At 34.6% G+C, this 6,121-nt stretch overlaps 1 protein-coding gene across 3 annotated transcripts in view; it reads left to right on the top strand.

Moving 5' to 3' along the window:
- RAB3IP (RAB3A interacting protein) overlaps nucleotides 1-6,121 on the top strand; it is a 44,401-nt gene that overhangs the window by 1,081 nt on the left and 37,199 nt on the right. The window lies entirely within an intron of this gene.

Raw genomic sequence — 6,121 nt, 5'->3', positions numbered from 1 at the left:
CAAAAATGTGCAAAGCTTGTGCCTTCTAAGCAATTATGTCTGGCCTAGCAGAATCTCTTCTGTTTTCCCAATGTCTGCAACTTTTGTTCTTTGCCTCCCTGAACCAGTAAGCATAACTTTTACTAAACTAGAAATGTTGGTTGCAATGGCCAAAATAATTTGGGCCTGGACTTAATCTGGGTTTGGTAATAAATTAGTATTAACTGGAGATTACCAATATTGCAAATACGACATATTTAAAGTAATAATAGTATATTACTGAGGTTAAATTGGTTGAGGGAACAATGGAATATTATTGCAGGATTTACATTGAAAGTCTTTAATGAAGCTTTTGATAGAAATTGTGCATTTAATTCTTCATTGAAATTAATAGATTGTGGATTATTTTAAAAATATTGAAGTTGTACATAGCTCTTGTAAAATTACATCTGATAAATAATGGAAAATGCATAATGCATGTATTTGAAAGCCATTGATACCTGAGCTTAATCTTTTATATATGAAAGGGGACTGTTGGCAAAAGTTAAATACAATCATATATTATTTTATATCATTCACTTTACATATGTTTTGTGCACATTGTACATGTCAGTTGCAGAACTCTTGTACGATTAAATTAACAACTGAGAGCAAGGATAAATAATTCACTCAAGTTGTGCTTTTAATAAATAAATAACTAGTCTATGTAATTTGCAGCTGATGTCTTTTCCTATTTAAAGGAACAATACTTGTGGAAGAGAATTCTAATGGAACTTTTTTTTGTCAATAGAGAAAATATTTTAACTAGGTTCAAGGAAAAAGTCCTTGGCATTAAATAAATTGGATGACTTTTAATTGATTTGGGGCTGTTCTGAAATGTTTCAGTGAATATCACAGAGACGCACACTATTTAGAATGTTGAGAATTCAAACTGAAAGTATTTCCAGAAAGCTTTTAATATGGGCTCCAGTGGCCTCCAAAGCAAGTCAATTACAAATGGTAAAGTGCCAGGTAGGGATGTTGTTGAGTGCACTACTGAAAAGTAATCACATTATTTAACTTTAAATATAAATCAGAGGCAGTTTTTATCCTGACTATCTTTTATCAGTGTAGACTTTAATATGTTGTTCAAAGTCCAGTTCCAGACTTTGCATCTCCCAGCCCTCTCCCAAATGTTACAAACCCCTGCTATAAAATATTTTTTGCTGGGATTATTTATTTCAGTTGTTTCAGGATATTACCCCATCAGAGTGATTCGTAATTAATATTAAAATATATAATCACAATTATATCCATATATAAAGTCTTCACAATCCTGTAAACATTTTTGAGGCAATTATTTCAATAACCTTCTGGCCTCCAGTCTTGCCCTTAATAAAATACGGAGCTTTTTAGATATAGAAACCAAACATGAATTAATATGACCATCAGGATCTAAGAACCTTAAAATTTCCTAATAATCTGACATCCAGATATAACGGTGAAATTGAAGAGAAAATGGTTTTAGTGAAGTCTTCCCTCCTATTGTAAAACAAATAGGGCTATCATCAAGCAAAGCATGTGATTAATAGACAATCAGAACTTGATATCAGCTCTGCAAATTATTGGATATTTTGTAAATGTTGTAATAGGCAAAAATGCTTCCAATTTTAAAAGTATTTTAGGTATTCAATCTTTCCCCATACATCAAAGTATTAATCCAATGTTCCTTCAATGCTATTGGAACGTAGGTTTAGGAATATCTTCCACAGTGCTGGAATCTATACTTGTGATTCAGTGATTCACTAAAAGATTGGCCCATGCCCTTCCTTACTGTACTTCATTCTTATAAAATTTTAACAAAGTATTGCCTTTGATTAGGAATATTCCTGGACAACCTGAAGAATATTATAAATCATTGATGCTGTTCAATATTGCTGTCTTATATTTTTGTCTGTAGCTGTAATAAAACCCATCAGGCACTTAGTTGCAGATGACCATCTGAGTTGGTAATGGTAGAGGTTCAACTGTAGTAGACCCCAATGTCATTTTGCCTGCATCCTTCATTTCCTTAGATTCCATCCTAAATTAATTTTGCTGATTACACAGTTTTTATAAAGACTTTTTAATACTTCTTTAGATCAGGCTTGAATCTGCTAATCTACAATTTTCTTGGCAACTTTTTCAGAAATGGTTTGCCCTTGCCTTCTTACTAAGACTAAGACAGAGTAACTGGCCGAGGTCACCCAGCAGGATGTGTACCCAAGGCAGTCCTAGAATATGCATTTGCCAGTTCCCTCTCTTCAACACATACTGTATATAGTTATTTATTTTGTCAAATTTATTTTCAGCTTTTAAAAGAAGATAATCCTTCACTGTGGTATAATAAATATTTATCACCAACTATTACATTCCATTAGTCTTCATTCCTCATTGTTCTGCTCTTTTGATTATATAGTCACCTGTTTGGTTGCAGGAACTATTTTTAACAGCTGTATTGTTGAACTAAGTAACTGCTATGTTAATGAAGTTGAAGAAGTACTATGTATTAAGAAAGGTAAGTCATTTAGAGGTAATGCTGATTTTTAGTTGTCCTTTGGACTTTGTGTTCAGTTGAAAATCAAAAGATTGGCAGTTTAATCATTGCTGTATATGACAAATATTTACTATTTTTGGTCTGATATTAATCTTTATTAAAAGAGGTAGCAGATGTTAAACTCACTAAGTAGAGTCAACATATTCAGCTTTTGACGGACAACCTGTTGTTAATACTGTGTAAGTAACCCATGTTGTTTGTGCTCCTGAGGCACCTTCAAATCTCTATGTAGCTTTTATTCTTTATTCTTAGCTTGATCTTAACATAAACTTGGTGTCTAAATTAAAAAATGTAGGACTTTTGGGGGGCAGGAAAAAATATATAGGGACATTTGTTAGCAAATACAGAATAACTGAAGGGGAAAGAGGAAAGCTACCCTGTTTCCCTGAAAATAAGACCTCCCGGATAATAAGCCCAATCGGGCTTTTGAGTGTATGTGCTAAAATAAGTCCTCCCCGAAAATATTGCAACATAGCAGCAGCCATGAGGTGATCATGCTCGCCACCTCCTGTACCTCAAAAATAATAAGACCTCCCCGAATATAAGGCCAAGCACTTATTTTGGAGGTCAAAAGAAAATAAAACCCTGTCTTATTTTTGGGGAAACACAGTACTAGTTGAACTTTTAGTTGTCTTCAAAGATAACTCTGCACTGCAACTTTTTCTCTTATTTTTGGATTTATATCATGTCTTTATGCCAGAAGAAAATTAATTTTAAAATGTTTCAAAGTATTTTTTAATTTTTTGAAAGTATTCTTCTTTACCCTAAACTTTTCTGCAAAGGTTGTATTCTAGGCTTACTTACATTTATTGCAAAAGATTTCTCTAGCCTGTCACTACAGTGAAAAATAGCTAGTAATGAATCACCAAAATAACAAAAGGCATAGTCCTCTCCAATGGCTTCAAATTCACAGGTTTGTGTGTGTGTGTGTGTGTTAAAATAATCAGGCCATAAAACAAATGAAATGCTTTAAATCTAGGAGTGGTGTTCCAATCCTGTAAAAAGAAAATAGCTCAAATTAATTAACATGCCTTTGTCGTAACCTAAAAGAATGCAGCAGTGATTTTAAGATTTTAAATTTTAAATTCCCACCACTGTTTTCTGCCACAAAAAGTAATAAATCTTTCAGGTGGTGGGAGCATTGCACTCTTTTCATTCTTTACCCCTTGTAAAAAAAATGTAGTCAGAATTTTTAATGTTTTCCCCCCCTTGTTACTTAGATGTATTGGGAATGTGGCTCTGAAACTAGATGCTGGTCTTTGAACAAAGGAAAACTGGCGAGTAATGTAATTCTATTTGCTTGGCTGAAGTTTAACCTGATTCCAACTGGGTTGCTTCCATTAATGATAGCTGATAGAGATAGATCTGCTTGGTGGAAAAACACTATAAGGAAAAAACTGACTTACCGCATTTTCTCTGAATTTTCGTTACTTTCTGGTCTTGTAAGTGTTTATTGGACTTCTCCACTAACTGTCTGCATATTTATTTATTCTAAATGTCACTGGGAATTCACCAGAGTCTGTCAGTGTCTTACCCTCAGCAATTTAGAGGTCAGTTATACAGGTAGTCCTTGATTTATGATGACAGTTAAGCCCCAAATTTCTGTTGCTAAGTGAAACAGTTAAGTAAATTTTGCCCATTTTATGATCCTTCTTGCCACAGTTGCTAAGTGAATCACTTCAGTAGTAACATGGTTGTTAAAGTGAATCCGGCTTCCCCAGTGACTTTGCTTGTCAGAAGGTCATAAAAGGTGATTACATGACCCCGGGACACTGCAACCGTCATAAATATGAACCAGTTGCCAAGCATCTGTATTTTGATCACATGACTATGAGGATGCTGCAATGGTTATAAGTGTAAAAATCTGTCATAAGTCACTTTTTAGTGCCGTTGTAAGTTTGAACGGTGACTAAATGAACTTTTGTAAGTCAAGGACTACTTGAAATGGCTCTCCAGTTTCCAAAGGTTAAGCCAATATGAAGCAGAAGAGGTTGGCATATTGAATGCACTCTCCTTTGATGTAAGTTTTGTTCTAGTGTTTAACTCAGTCTTTACTAGGACTGAAAAGAACTTATGTCACCTTGATGAATTTGATATATTTATTGATGGACAAGAGTCTCTAAAGTGATTATATTGTTGTAAAATTCTGCTATTCAGCCACAGATTCTGTTTGAATACTGTATTTGTGAGGACTAAGGTGAATAAGTGGGTTTAAGTTTCAGACATGACTGTTTTCATGCTTTTTATTGCTGTATCTGATTTCATTCTGCTCTAAGAGCTGAGTAATAATAATAATTTATAGAAAGAGAAAAATATAGAAAAGTTATTTACTGCTTGGGGCCTTTTTAGTGAGGTAGTTTATAAATCTTATAAATACATATTCTCATACCCATGTGTATGGAAGGTTGAACAGTATGTAGAGTATAGGTTTTTTTAAATTTTGAATTATGTAAACAATAGATCTTTGGAGAAACTTAAAATTGTTTATATGTTAACACTTCTGCTCATATACCACAAAAGAAGAAAGTGATCATTTTCATACTGTTGCAAAAAAGCCCAATATGGATGTACGTAAATAATCACCTGGAGTTAACCTTCAATTGAGGAAGACTTTAATTTCTAATTTAGCTCCAAAGTAAACATGAGCTGGAATCTCTACATACTGTATTTTTCGTACTATAAGACTCACCTGACCATAAGACACACCTAGGTTTAGAGGAGGAAAACAAGAAAAAAAAGGGCCACAGATAGGTGTCCTCTCATGTGTCAGCTCTGCCTGTTGACTCCTGCACTGCAGAAAAGAGACAGAAGTGGCGGGCTTCAGCACCGTAAACGCCACCGCAGCCTAGCTGCTATTCTAAAGGACCGGCACTGCTCCACCATTGGGGACCCCTGAGGTAATACACGTCATGGTCTGTGATGCAATATTCACTCCATAAGACGCACAGACATTTTCATCCACTTTAGTGGTGGTGGGGGGAGTGTGTCTTATGGAGCGAAAAATAAGGTACATGAGGGATGGTGCTTACATCATCATTTTACGATATTAACCTTTTCTGGTGAAATTGCTGGATTGCTTGTATCAACAGGCACTAACTATTCCAAACAACTCTTGGTAACTGTGCACTGTCATTGAATAAATACTAGAATAGCATCATAGGAAGAAGGGCAGTTAAATAAATCAGATCACTAATTTGTAGGGGGTTTTCTTTGTGGGAGGAATTAATGGTAAGCCCTGCTGATTCCCAAAGATATTTGCTTATGCCAAGTCTGAACACAGAAGTATTTCCAGATGCAAAGAATAGTAGGTTTAATTAAATTAAATTAATACTAGCCTCTAATACTAGATTTTTTTTTTAAACATTCCTGGAGAAAAACCATTCAGGCAGATGTTGAAGAATTGATTGAAAATAAACAGTGAGTCCTTGGTGCTTTCTGAGTTTGGTTGTTTGCTTGCAGATATTTCATTATCTGCACAGACACTAGATGTCTATGGAGATTCTCAGTCATCCAGGTCAGGTGCTTTTTTAAAGAAGCAACTGGACTTTCTGGGTTTTCTTTGAACAT

This window comes from Thamnophis sirtalis, unplaced genomic scaffold (genome assembly GCF_051295495.1).
Source record: "Thamnophis sirtalis isolate CommonGarterSnake01/CBP01778 unplaced genomic scaffold, rThaSir2_p1.2 scaffold_9, whole genome shotgun sequence".
Lineage (NCBI taxonomy): Eukaryota > Metazoa > Chordata > Lepidosauria > Squamata > Natricidae > Thamnophis > Thamnophis sirtalis.
This window is presented reverse-complemented; position numbering and strand designations above follow the sequence as displayed.